The sequence below is a fragment of the Protopterus annectens genome, chromosome 2.part0 (genome assembly GCF_019279795.1).
Source record: "Protopterus annectens isolate FY-2018-M chromosome 2.part0, PAN1.0, whole genome shotgun sequence".
NCBI classification, from domain to species: domain Eukaryota; kingdom Metazoa; phylum Chordata; order Ceratodontiformes; family Protopteridae; genus Protopterus; species Protopterus annectens.
Genome location: NC_056728.1, coordinates 99062655 through 99078705, shown reverse-complemented (window position 1 = coordinate 99078705; position 16051 = coordinate 99062655).

Below are 16051 nucleotides of genomic sequence, written 5' to 3'. Positions count from 1 at the left end.
TTATTGATTATTAGGGGTTAGCAAATAGTTGATTTGTTTTCATTGTTACAAATCGTATTATTTTTCTTTTTATTTTATTTATTAGTTATATATATTAGTACACATATATAATTTTACTGTACCACAGGTTTATAGGCAGGTGTATTAATTGTATTTAGTTTTATTGTTGTATCCATAACAGGCATTGGATTCCGCAAATATGTCTTATGCTGTTTGTGCCTTTAAATATTTGATGTTTAGTAGTTATAATTTGATCAATTGATGCAGCAGCATGATATATAGTTAAGTGCGCTACAATGATTTTTTCGTTTAAATGTATTGTGTTTATATATATTTTTTATATATTTTTATTGTTGAATTTAATAACAGGTATTGAATTTCATAAAAATGCTATATGCTGTTTGCACCTTTAAATACTTGATGTTTTAGAAGGTGTAATTGATTAATTAATGCATTAGTATGATATATAAGTTCAGTGCAATACAAATGATTTTAACGTCTGAAGAAGCGGACAAGTTCCGTGAAAGCGCTTACGTATTCTGTTTTGCTACATTAAATATATGTTTTTAACATCTTAAGTGGTTTTAGCACGTATTTTTACCTAGTGGACTTGAACAGTTGCCTAGCAGTTTCCTAATTTGGGATTTATTTTCTGTTTTTTATATATATATACATATATATATATATATATATATATATATATATATATATATATGTATATATATATATATATATGTGTGTGTGTGTGTGTGTGTGTATCTGTGTCTGCATATCTGTGTCTGTGTATCTGTATCCTGGGGATGTTGATGGCTTCCACATATTACATGTCCTATGGGAGGCAGACTGTACTTGGTAGTGTATTGCAGGGCGCATGTGTTTGGCTGTCTGGGGATGCCTATTCGTAAAAGATGTATAGTGTGTGGGGCCTCTCACCCCATTAACGGTGCATGTGGACATATGTGTATTTGTTAATCTGCCATTGCTATCTACAGATGTATGGCCATATATACCTATATAGATATATATATCTGCTAACATATATATAACTATGTCCGCATATACCTACATAGATATATATCCGTGTACACATATGTAACGTGCTGTGTAAATGTAGACACATATATGCGTCGATTTAGGCATATGCATGTACATATGTGCATATATAGTGATATATATGTATATAGAGTTAGTAAAACTATATATAACATATATATATATATATATATATATATATATATATATATAGAGAGAGAGAGAGATATGTTGTATCTGTTTAGATTTTAAAGATAATTATACACACAGACATCTAGGTGTTGGTATACATTCTCTGTACTGTTGCATGACGGGACTGGATGATATGTGTCTGAGAACATTGCATTTCTGATTATCTGTCATGGCTCAGTGGTACATCACCTTGTCTAGGGTGTGCAGGGTCCTTGGTTTAAGCCTTGCAAGACCTGTTTGTTTTGTTGCTGGGCAGAACACGGGCCATTGGATACAGAGTGATTAAGGAACTTTTAAGCAGTTATAAGTAGGTTTGCATGGGTTTGTGCGATGGAAAGCACTGCTAACCTCCGCTTATGTTTTCTCACACTCAGCTTCAGAATTTCTCAACCTGTGTAGGCATAGCTTACCCCCGTGCAATCCCGTGTAAACCCACTTACTGCTGCTTAAATGTGCTTAGTGCCACTTACCCCATGCTAATTTCTTTAAAAGAAAAGAAAAAGAGGTTGATAGGAAAGTGGTGATAAAAGGGGAACAAAGAGGTGAAATAGCTAGGCATTTGCAGAAAGGGTATAGGAAAGGTCCATAGCTGCCCATTTCTTCTACAGCAACAGCTTTGCATATACACTAGATTTGGAGATATGTTTGGACCCTCAAACCCCTGGGAGAGGGGTGAGGACAACATATATTTATTATGATTCCAGTTAGACCAGATTACATGTGTCCAGTGGACAAGTGTGCAAAATGGACAGCTATGTATGGGGCGAGATTTTTTGTGGGAACAGATTGCCCTTTTGTTTTTTTCAGGTGAGAGTGGGATGTTGGAGAGGGGTAGTAGGTATATTTGGGGAGGTAGGTTGGGTAGGTTAACAGACAAGACTAACAAGATGCATACAGGGGTGGTATATGACACATGTGGGGGGTAAACACCTTGGACAGGGAGGGGTGTTTGGAAGTCGCAAGCCCATGAGCCCCCAACTAGAAAGAGTGGGACTGAGGTCCCCAACCATGGGCAGTCACCACTGCACCTTCATTGCCCCAAAGGTGGCTGTGCTGGGGGCTGTGTAGGAGGGGCAGGCTCACCCTCTAATTGCACCACTCGGCTCTCAAGCTGGTGTAGCCAGTCTCAAAACTCCAGATCGAACTCCCTACGCACCACGGTCTGGACATGTTAAAGGGTGACAGGTTCCCCTCTGTGCCCACTCCATGGGGGGGTGAGCCCCATCCCCTGCAATGGTTCCACCCGAAGGTGGCACAGGGCCCTCAGAGGAGGAGGTCCCAGGGGTGGGACAGGCGCATCCACTGGGACCGGCCTCCCCATATGAGCTATGTTGTAGCAGGTTTATGACAGATATGGGTTAGTAACAGTCAACAGCATTCAGAATTAGTTATAACAGCATGCATAGGTATTCCCATTCACCCAGAACACCAGATTTAACACAGTTACAGAGCAAGCAAAACACATGCATATATGGAACAACAGTTGCCATTACAAGAGCATGCAGGTTTCATTGATGGCAACAGGCCACCAATATGGGTGTATTTTAACATGGCACATGCATAGAAACAGATGTGAATATTTATAAACCATTAGGACATATGTCCCAACAAATGTTTGGGGTGTACACATACCAGTTGAGGAGTGTCACTGGGTTATTATGTACATATGGTAAAGTAAAGGTGAGAGAGAGAGTTCAACTAACAACTAATATATCCTTGTAGTTTCACAACATTCTTAGTCACTGCAGTGATCTTTCCCTTACATGTATTATTACACTACCCAATGGCCTTATATTGTATACTGGTATGTTTATAGATTACTATATACGTGACCTGTGTCTTACATACAGGCGTGACAGGATGCAGGTGTTAATACAACATATGTTGAGAATTGCTGTCATACACTTTGGGTGAGGTGCTAGAATGACAGGTTTGTTTTCATATGCATTCTATGACTATGTACACATTTGACTATCAGTTATATGTCATTGATGGCTGCCTACATTTCTTGGATCATCACACTGAGTTTTCAGGGGAACAGGGTACCAGGCTGGCGATATGGGCCATTTGTCTGGACATGCTGTACAGATTGGAACAGTTGTGGGGTATGAATATGCATACAACCTTCAATTTGAACATTCTAGCACATTCTGTACAGTTTTGGGGTGTAATTATGCATTCAGCTTCCTATTTGAACATTGTTACAAAATCTGTACAGTTATGGGGTATGGTTATGCATTCAATTTAGTGGCACTCCCAGGATTCAAACCCCTGCTGTGTGCGACAAAAATTATAGCTAACATCACAGTACACTGTGCTATCAGCGAATTGATGTAAAGCTTTCTACTGTTTTCTATCTAGGTATCCCTCACTTGTACAATATGACTGACCTCTTGGCACTTCCAACATTGTTATACAGGACTTCATACACATTTTATCTGCATACCACAGTGTGGGTGACACTGCTTAAACTACAACAGTACTATTTATAGTATGCAACAGTTCGCCAACATATGACAGAAGAGTAACCAGAAGCACTCCAGGGGTTATACCTTTATTCACAGACTATTACACATTTGTTTCTACTGGTACAACACTTTATGAGGCTCTTATATTTATTTGTTATGACAGTACATGCAGACTAATTACTAACCTACCTTGTGATGCAGCCTTTGCAACCTAGCATCATGGGCTTGCTGGTTCGCAGCCCAGTCATCTGCAGCTGTCGGAGGAATACAGTGATATTTAGCCATACCTATCTATAGTATACACAAGCTAGGCAATTCTTAACTACTTAATGGAATGAGTACTTACGCAGTACTGGGGCATTAGCCATCTGCCAAGACTCCTGGATCCACTGTTCCGGTACAACCCCCCTCCACCGCTTCAGGTCAGCATGGTGGTGCCTGACCTGCTCACCAGTCTGAGGGATACCTGTGGCACTAGTGAGGTCACGGGCGAAACTGTCCCAGACCTCCGTTTTATACGGCGAGCCCTGGTACTGGCCCTGCAGTGGTCCCTCCTCATAGTGTTTTACCAGGAGCCATAGCATGAGTTTTGACTCCTGGATGCCCCAGCACTGTGCTCTAAAGTGAGTGCTTTCACACTGTACATAGATTCAGTTCACATGTTTGGTTTGATTTTCCTGTGGTGAAGATTAGTTTGCTGATACCTCATTCATTTGTATTGCTATGATGGCTTAGTGGTTGACTACTGTGACTATAACTTATAGGGTCCTGAGTTTGATCCTTGCAGAGGCAGTTTATTTTGTTGCTGGGCAGAACATGGACCGTTGGGTATAGAGTGATTGAGGCACTTTAAAGCAGTTGTGCTCGGGTTTGCATGACGATAAGCATTGCTAACCTCCAGTTACAGTTTCTTAAACCAGTTAGCTTCTACTTTGCTTAATCTGTGTAGGCAATGCTTACTGCCGCCCACACAGGTGTACTCCCACTTGCTGCATACCCCTGTGCTACTTCATGTACATGTCAGTATTATACATGCTTAAGTCAGGTGTACATATCAGGTATGACTGTTCACAAAGGTCAATGTAAGGTTAAGTGGAATTCCAGTTTAGCATTTCTGGTTAGGCTACACTCAGGTATTCGGGTTAAGTTTAGTTATGCCATACCTGTGTTGTAGAGTAGATATGAATAGTGGAGGTGTAGGCAGGTAGGGGGAGGGGGTACATTTTAACTGTATAGTAGGCCGTTCGACTGATTGGTGGGGGAGCGGTAGTGCAGGTTTGAAGGGTGTTGGGATATATATGCGAGGCAGGACAGGAGGTGTCAGTGTCAGTAGTTAGTGTAGAGGTCTGGAGTGTTGGGGGGTGGCGGACTTCGCCAGGTGGTGATCCAAGTGTGCTTGGGTTTTCCCTTCATGTGTTATTTATATGTGTAGTCTGGGATGGCTGCAGTAATACACCTGGGTTGGGGATTCCAGATTCTGCCAATATAGTTGTATGGAGGGTGTCACCTACTTGTGACTGTGAACATTACTACGAATGCAACAGGGGTCGATAGGTAAGTGGTGTTATTGGGCCACACAGAGGGGCTGATAGTGGGGACATGTCCAGGGATGTGCAGGATGGCTGATGGGAAGGTCCACAGCTGGCCATTTCTTGCACAGAGACAGCTGTGTATATACTCTGCATTTGAGGGTAGGTCTGGACAGTCACACCCCTGGGTGGGGGTGGGGACACACAGCAATAATACCTTGGGATGCCAATTAGTTCGGCTTACATGCCTACAGTGGGGTGTTGCAACCAAGTGTTATTTGGTGTCATTTAGTGGGTTTGCAACAACACATCTGGTTATACCGTCCTTTGCCATGTAAATTAGACTTTGCTGCAGTGGGACTCATACAGGGGGTGGCTGCTCGTTAGGCGTCGGCTCTGCCCAATGCACACTACTACTTACATCCCTGGGGCGGTCCACATAGAACCACTCCAGCCAACACCTGCACAGCTAGGCCCATAATTTCATACCCATAGTTCCCAGACCGCACATCCTCTTCAGCACTCTTCCTTACTCCGGGTGCAGGTCGAGTCTGGCCACACCAGTACACACTACCCACTCCCCACTTCTCGTGACCCATTACATATGTTGTCCCGCCCCATGGAGCATCAGGCTTCCCCAACCTTGTAGTCTGAGAACATGAGTGCCCTGCCATTGGACATCTGTATAATGGCTGGAAACCCAAAAATCATAGAATGTTTGTGTTGTCCCACAAGGGACATTCTTGTCTTTGTTTCAAGATTAAACTTGGCGGGTCTGTCCCACTGATAGTATCCTGCCTATAGTCTGGGAAGCAGTGGTGTGTTTACTTTTATTGTGTGTCTGTATGTTTCACCTGTCTAGCTGGGGGGGGTTGATGCTACATGTTACACGTTTGTTGATTGGACCCCTCACCCCCATTGGCATGGCCTGTGAACATATGTAATTCTTAACTGCTGTATCATATCCCAGCTATATATATATGTGTATATTTACAAACATGTATCCATATATATCTATATATATATATATATATATATATATATATATATATATATATATATATATGTGTGTGTGTATATATATATATATATATATATATATATATATATATATATATATATATGTATGCATATATATATATATATATATATATATATATATATAAAACGACATATAGCTGTATGGGTGTCTGCATATGTATATATCTATATGTGGGTATTTATGTGTGTATACATTTGTACTACGGAGAGGGAGAGGTATATCTCCATGTAGTTATGGGTATATATACACACACATACCTCTACATATTTACATCTACATCTGGTTATACCGTTCTTTGCCATGTAAAATAGACTGTGCTGCAGCGGGACTCGTAGCAGGATTAGCTGCTCATTGGGTGACAGCTCTGCCCAATGAACACTATTGCTTACATCCCTGGGGCAGTCCGAATAGACCCACTCCAGCAAACACCTGCATGCCCAGACCCATAATTACATACCCATAGTTCCCCCACCCGCACCTCCTCTACAACACTCATCCTTACTCTGGGTGCAGGTTGGGTCTAAACACACCATTGCACATTGCCCACTCTCCACTTTACTGGACCCATCTCGTACATTGTCTGGGCCCATGGGTCATCAGGCTTTCCCACCCTTGTAGTCCGGGTATGTACATGCCCCGCCTTGATAGGTCATCGCATGGGCTTCCTCCTATAACAAGACAATTTTTGGGGTGTCTCGCAAGGGATGCTCCTGTCTCTGTTCTAAGATTAGACTTCTCGGGTCCACTGCGTTTCCCCCCCCAGTTATATCTTGCCTGTGGTCTGGGGAGCAGTGGATTGTTTACATTGTTTGTGGGTTTGTTTGTATGCTTCCCATGTCCGGCTAGGGAGAGGGTTCATGCTACGTGTTACATGTTTCTTGCTTGGGCCCCTCACCTCCATTGGCATGGCCTGTGAACATATGTCATTCTTAAGTGCCGTATCTTATCATAGCTATATATCTGTGTATATCTACACATACACACACACACACACACACACACACACACACACACACACACACACACACACATATATATATATATATATATATATATAATGTATATGTCTGCATACACACACATATATATATATATATATATATATATATATATCTAACGACATGTGGATGTATGTGTGTCTGCATGTGTACATATGTATATGTGGGTATTTATTTATATGTCTATCTATGTATGTAGACATTTGTACTACAGAGAGGGGGAGGTATATATCTATATAGTTATGGGTATTTATACAAACAAATATACCTCTAAATCTTTAGCTACATATCCGGTAATGTTGACTGGTATTGCTGGATAATGTGTTTCTTGTGCATACCGGCCAACATTGTATGCCACGTATGCTTTGCGATACCTACGACTGACTCCGTTAGTGTACACAGAGTCACATATGACACCAGCCATTGGTTATCGTGTGCTTAAGGCACTTTCAAGCGGCTGTAAATGGGTTTGCGCAGAGGTAAGCACTGCTGACTTCCGGTCATGGTGTCTTACACGCAGTTAGTGTCTCCTTTGCTTAATATGTGTTGGTGGCGCTTCACCCCACTCAAACACACTTGCACATGCCTACTAGTGCTTACATATGCTTACTACTGCTTATCTGTGCTTACGCCTGCTTACTGCTGACTTATTCAGTATGGTACTAACTCTTCACATGTGCATTTCATGCAGTTCTCCAGTTCACATTTAAATGTTATTTAGTAGGTTGTACAGCAATAAAATGTAAATAAATGCTTGTATACAGATTTCACATGGCAAATGGTATGTGCTGCAGTGGGACTCGAGCCGGGAATGCCTTCTTGTTAGGCGGATGCTCTGACCGTTACGCTATTGCTGTGCTGCGTCATTTGCTATATCTTCCTTGTTATCCTCTTTAGCCTTTTAAGCTGCTTTAACAGTAGCTAAGCGATGGGCAGACCCACGCACCTATGGTTAGCTGTACTCGGAGTTTTAGAAATAAATACAGGGGTTACTTATTTTTATGTCCTGTTGCTGTTGTTCACATGGGGGACTGTTGGTGGGGATATGTGGACACCTATGAGCGGTCTCGCTCATTTATTTACAGTTTCTGCTATTCTATTTTGCAGGGACTTGTTTATTCTGAGAGCTCTGCTCTCAGACACGCCCCTGTACTCGTCCACACTCTGTGTAGGAGTAGGAGGTCAGGCAGCGCACCTTCATTAATATGCTTGGCGTGCTGCCATCCTTTTCCTAAACTGCTGCTTCCGTGCAGCACTAGACTTGTCCTGCATGGAAGATTAGTGAATCCGGGGGTGTGAGTCTGTATAATAATCAACTAAAAACAGTTTGGTGAGAGTCCATCATTAGACAGCAAACAACATAATAAGCTAATTGGTTATCCTGTGTCCTACACCATAGTCATCATTCCCCAGATATATATCTCCACATAGTCCCAACAAACTGCTGTTAAACAAAACATTGTCTCAGCATTATTTTAATGTCATATTCTTATAAAATTAATTCATAAAAGCAATAAATATTAAATATACTTCATAAATGTGGTGCCTCTACTGTTTAATAATAGTAGACAATGCATCCACATTCATTGCTAGAAAAGTAAAATGAAAATGCAAGTATTAGGCTATTCATTCATTTTACACATAAAATTTTAAACACTGGCTTATTGGTTTGGTTACTATAGTAGTAGTTGCACTCATCATAAATCAGAACTTCGGATACTCTCTATACAGTTATCTGACATGTTAGCACAGTTGATTATGGTTATGAGCTGCTAACAAGCTTCATCCAGTACTTATGGCTTAGACAGATAGATAGATAGATAGATAGATAGATAGATAGATAGATAGATAGATAGATAGATAGATAGATAGATAGATAGACTGACAGATAGATATTCTGTACAGCAAAAAATTATATGAAAGCATTGTATGGCATCAGCTGAATAAAACTGTTCTGTTTTATCCCAGGCATAACTCAATTACAAATATTAACATCTATGGCACATGTTTGTATTAATTTTCTGAAGTCGATATTTATTTTAACATTACTACTAATTTTTAAGCTTTGCAACAGAAGGTGCTGACCATGCTAAACAACATGAAATGTTTTGCCTTCTGCCTTGCCTATTGGGTATATCACAGTTGTGGGCATTCGGTTACTCCACAGTAGCCACACTTTGCTGACTGTTATCGATCTTTTCGTACACCATACCTTTTCATGTCATCCTCCCTATTTGCATGAAAATGAACAACTACTTTTAAGTAAACCAATGATGCATTGCAACAACATCATCAAGAAATGAATCAGAACACTCAAAAAATACATAATGTTTCATAGCAAATTAAAGAGAATTTACATTTACTGCACATTATTATAGGCACAATGAGTCTTGGTCACGTCTAAGATCATCTAATACATGTGCTGCATTTCAATAAAACATTTATCACTACTAGGTTATGGCCCATCTGCCTGCATCTTCCCAATGTGTTATGTTCCTGTTATCTCTTATAAATACTCCTCTAACATATATTTTTTGTCCCATTAGATGGCTCATCCCTCAGAAGATCTTGACTTACTTATTGCAATGGGAAAAAATATAGTTGGCCATTTTGCCAAAATAAGTGCACTGAAAACTGCTTTTAATGACAGCTGAAATTACCAAAATGAAAAAAGCAAGCATTTTTGTGCCATCGGCATGTAGGTAAATGTGTCACACTCTCTACTATTTACTCATGCTAATTTTTAGGTCATCATAAATAAGAGAAATGCAAATGTTAATAGTATAATTTATTAATTTAATGTATTTAATAAAGACATTATTTTCCTTTCTCTGACATTTGGAATTTCTGGACACTGCTGAAAGTGACATACACACAAACAAATACTTGTCAAAGATTCCAAAGACAACCACAAGGCATTCTATAGCTATATCAAGAATCTAAATGGCAATGCTCAGATCTGCTCTGAGCTACAACAGAATGGCATTAAATATACTGATCCCAAGGATATTGCCAATATCCTGCCAGATCGATTCAGTGCACACTTCACCCCCCCTCTCACCCCCTAAAGGGCCCATTTCAATACCGAAAGATTGCCAAATTTTGGTAATAACAGCCACACAGGTAAATAACGCACTCTCCAAAGCTAAGAATACAGCATCCATGGGACCAGATGACATCCCAGGCTGTGTACTACATGAACTACAAAATGAATTGGCACCTCACCTAAGTGTCATATTCAATCATAGCCTCACCTCAGGCTTCATGCCCACTGAGTGGTGCACAGCTACAGTTATCCCACTCTACAAGGGGGGATCCACCTTGGATCCCGGGAACTACCGCTCCATCAGTCTGATGAGCCTGATCTGCAAGGCCATGAAACGTATTATCATGGAACCTATAAACAAAGACATTGGCAGCCTTCAAACATTGGACCCCATGCAGTTTGGGTTCGTGAAGGGCCGATCTTGTCTCCTGAACCTGATTGACTTCTTTGAATCAGTTTCCAGAGCCGTGGACAAGGGTAAGGTGGTCCACACAGTATATCTGGACCTCGCCAAGACCTTTCACACCATCCCCCACTCTGGAATCATAGATAAACTTACTAAACTGGGCATTAATCCCTATGTCACTCGATGGGTTGCCAGCTGGCTTACTGACAGAACTCACACTGTAAAAGTAGCCGACTCCAAATCCAGCTCCAAACAAGTGACAAGTGGAGTACCTCAGGGTTCAGTCCTGGGACTGCTCTTGTTTGGCATCTACTTCTCTGAAGTACAGGCCAACACTAAGGGACTCTGGCTAACAAAGTTCACAAATGACTGCAAACTGGGAGCCATTATTGAATCCCCAAATGATGTGGATATTCTACAAAAGGGCCTTACAGAAACAGATGCTTGGTGCCAGAGCCATGAGCTCAAGCTCAATGCCAAGAAATGTATGGTTATCCCTTTTGGGAAAAAACATGTACCCATGAATGACCACATAGGTGGCAGTACACTAAACACCAAAAGTGTGATAAGAGACTTAGGGACACAGGTGGACAGTGGTCTCACCTTCAATAACCACATTGCCACAACAGTCAGGAAATCCTTCTATGTGGCACACCTCATCACTAAGGGCTTTTCATCCAGAAAAAAGGAGGTCATTGTCCCACTATACTCATCCCTCATTAGACCCATTATAAAATACAACACCCCATTTGGTATGTACCTCTCAAGACATCTGCAACAACTGAAAAGGCCGGAGAAATACCTCACTAAAAGAATCACAGGCCTAAAGCAGATGCCCTATGCTGACTGTCTAAAAAAACTCCACGTATACTCTGTCACATATCGTCTACTCAGAGGCGATCTCTGCTTAACATACGAGGCCATGTCAAACCCAAAGCTGTTGGACATGCTACATGTAAAGAAATCCCAATCCCTCAGGGACACATGCTGCAGGGATCCAAACCTTATCATCACAATGAACAAAACATGCTGGAGGGATAGGTTCTTGACCCAGAGACTCCCCAGACTCTGGAATAGACTTCCCATACATGTCAAGCAGAGTGCCTCTTTGGCACTCTTCAAAAGGAACCTTGATGATTGGTTGGGAGATAGGAAATTCATCCCGGGGATCACATCAGTCACCCTGCTAGACAGGGGTCCAGGGAAGTAAATACTGTGTGAAGAAATAGCCAGGGAATTATTATGGCTAGGCTTGTATAGGCCCTAGGGCCGATAGCCTAGGACCAACCTATGAACCTATGAACCTACAGTGTCTTGCTTTTGAAGAATTGGTTGTTGATGACATCATAGTCAGAATCAAGTCAACATAGGATCAAGTCATCATATTCAGGATTAAATCTATATTCTTAAAAAAAGACTAGTTACATGGAGTACATAATACACATAACCGCTACAACACAAATAATACAGAGCTTCTACAGGTAACATTCTGAGTCTATTGGTAGGTTTGTCTGATAGTTAATTGGGTTCCCATGCATAGTGTATAGCAGGTTACAAGGAGACATAAAAAGGTATAGTTGCATTGATAGTAGATCTGAAAGTTACCCAGTTCACAAAAACATGATTATTTTTATGAAGTGTACTGTTAAATTTCTGGATAACATCTGGATTTGTATTAATTCTTTAACTGGCCCAAATGGCTTCAAATCAATTTCACTTTAAGCCCAGTGTCGGAAGCCATTACTTGTTGTTGGTTTGGAACTTTTCAAAGTACTGGAAGGTTCCCTGTGTCATCTTGGCTCACAAAAACATTGTACATTACAGCTTCATGTGAGGTTGCTCTACCTATCAAGGATGACTTGAAAAACCTTCAGGTATACCTCATCAATCATCCTTCCTTCCCACTTTTCACTTTGTACTAATAGGCAACCCATACATCTCTAGATTTTGTACAAGATTTCCCATTATGCTGGATAAAATGAATAATCACACTCTTTAATATTTCTTTGCATGAGATTCCTAGGCATGAGCAACCTTTGTTAACAACAGTCTGAAGGGTGTCATGAACCTGAAGTATAGATTGGAAGTTTAATCTATACTTACAGTGTTTCAACTTTGTCTTTTTTCTTATGAGAACTGGAATCTTCTATATGTAGTTTATAGGTGGCAAAGTTTGGTCTAAAAAGAGAGAGGACAGCTGTATAACTTTTAACAAAGTCTGACAGCTACAAGCTGTGTATAGCCTGTTTGCATACCTTAAGTCTTGATTCATTCTTCAGTGGATAAACTAAGACCTTTCTTTTTCTTAAAAATGTTAAACACTTAAAGAAATACTTGCCAATAATATCTCCTCTTTCACTTTATCACACTGCCTTGAATTGTAGGCATGTTTAGCATCTCTATGGAGTGCCCTATAAAAACTAAATTAGGGGGGAGGCAGATACTTGTATAATTACCTTTGAACAGATGAGTGGCAACTATAAACTTAATGAATTCCCCTGATTTTTTTTTCACGGTGGAAATAACAAAAAGTGACCTTGTGGTCCTTCTTAGAAGTCACAGTTCTTAACTTTCAGTAACAAACAGATAATGGAGTAGTTTTAATGCACTCTCTAATGAATTTTCAGAGTGTGCCATAATACTGCAGTACTAGGAGAAGAAACTAGATATTTTTGACAACATATTCAGCCAGATTCTAAAAGACTTGTTTCAGTATAAGCCTGCAGTGATTCCGAAATACTTGCTGTCAGTGTAAGTGACTTATCTACAAAGTGGTTTACTCCAGGTGCCAGAATCCAAAAGACCTGCTCTCAGTCTGCTATAAGTGTAAATTGTCACTTAAACTAACAGCAAGTCTTTTGGAATCAGGCCCATTACATGTGGCCATTACTAAAATCATTAAGGTTTGGTAGTTTGGGTGTGTTGTCAAAGTGTGCTATGGTTCCATTAGGCACAGTTCATTGAGTCATAACCCAAATGTTTTCATTTGCCAAACAAAGGATTTTTGGAAGAAACTATTTTTGCACCTGACCTCACTGTTCATGTAAAATGCAACTTATTTCTCTGAGATGCAACAGTCCCAGGGTTAACTACACTAAGAATAGGAGAGAAGAGGCAAATACCTCTCTGCATGAGAGGATGCAGAAGGGTAGTGAACTACAGCTTCCCCCCCCCCCAATTTTTTTTTCAGTGTCATTTAATATAACAAAGAGCACCTCTGTAAAACAGGCTGCAGAAAACAAAATTCACTAAATTATGTTTTAGTCTGTGGCCACACTTTTAGTGCAAATATCTCCTTTAAAAGACTGCTACGAAGTATGCATGTGCCCCTTATAAGCATTGAAGTTACAGCTTCATAAATGTTGTGAAATGTAACTTGAAAAAACACAGCATTTATAATAAAACAATTTTTTCATATGACTTCAGATTATTAATGATAGTGTCTGGATTTATATAATGACAGTGTGTTGATATAATATAATACAATATAACATAACCTCCTGTATTATATCCTGGAAAGAGGAACCTATGTCAAATACTCCCTGAGATCAGCAGTCAGGACATGTAACCATTTATTATTTTTATTTTGCAGTATTTGTCTTTTAATGAGACATTTGTCAGTTTTAGTCTACTATCTTCCATAATCTTCCACATCATTTACAGCATACTCTATTGTAATTTCAGGGAAAAAAATGTTTGCTACATGCTAGCCCCTAAAAACCTTTGTTTTGCATTATTAGCTTATTAATATTTTTCAGAAATTATTCAAATTCATTCAGGCTTTAGCCTGATATTCATAAACTATATTATACTGTTCATTAATGAAATTTTGAAACTAAACAGATTATATATCTATCAATGGATTTCCACTGGATACTTATATCAGTACATTCTGCCATAAATATATTAAAGCTTAAATCTTGAAGATTTGTTTGTTCCAAATTACTATTTTCGAAACTTCCTAAATTAAATTTCATTCTGTTTAAATATTATACAATAACATTTGTTTGTTGTCCCATTTCTATACAAGAAAATGTAATCCAATATAACATTACTAAAAACACATCAAAATTAAGTAATGATTTGTCTGTTGTTTTGTGCTTTATTGGCAATGTGTAGATTTATCATATTCTTAAATAAAAACTAATCATAGTGCTTGCACCAGTTTATTTAATTAGTAACTGTGATTTTCAAATGAAAAGTGATTACATTTCAAAGTGTTTTTCAATTATTTAACTAAAGACAATTAATAGAAAATGTTATTATCTAAAGATCTTTTATTCAAAGTAAACTATCCAAGCATCCTCATGGGCATTGTCATGTACAAATATACTTATAATCATAACCAACTGACTAAACATAGTTCAGTGAAATAATATATAAGGTATTTAAACATCTGATGAACTTCTCAGGTATAACGGTATCATCTGAACAAAAAAGCTTTCATAACTAAACCTTTACAAATGCTTCTTTCAGTTACTTTTTCAAAAATAAGCATGCAGCTGAGTTGTGAATTTTAGAAATTAAAATGAAGACAGGATCATCGGGTACAAATATGAAGACATCTGCAGTAATAACACCCCCCCCCCCATACTCTTGTCATAGTGATCATAAAAATAGTTAATGACTGTTTTAATGTGTACCATACAGCAACAATTTTGAAAAATGCAAAATAACCTAATTAATATTGTATTCCCCTACTTTTTTCTACTTTCCCTTTTGATAAGATAAGTCTACATTATCTTTCTATAGTTTTTAGAACTACTATCACATAAATCATTCACCAAGTAAAGCAATCAGTCATAATTCCTATATATTACTTAGAAATGTCAGCAATAATAAATGTTTTGAAGCCTTACCACAAACATTCATGGCCAAACACATTGAACAGTTTGAAAAACAATATCTGGATGCTTAAGTTTGTTTACGAAGTCAATATCCATGTAACCTCCTGTGCCTCAACAGAAATTTCACTTCTGCAAAATAATATTCCAAACAAAAGTGGCAAACAAATAGGATGTTTACAGTAAGCTGGTTACAGCAGTCCATTGCAAAATTATTGCCATTCTTAAAAGAACCTCAGTTTAGGCTGGCAACTGTACAGTCCCTGTTTTGAACCAAAATATAATAATGATGTTGCTAAACCACCATTTCAATAATAAATAAACACACGCATGCATTCATGTCTACATATCTAAATAAAATAAAAATAAAAACACCATAAATACACTTTCAGTATTTGGACTGGATTTATATGCAAACTTTGGTGTCTGCAGGTTGTGGAAGAGCCTAAATACATGGTATCAGATGATGATGATAATGCAGTAGCTACCGAAAT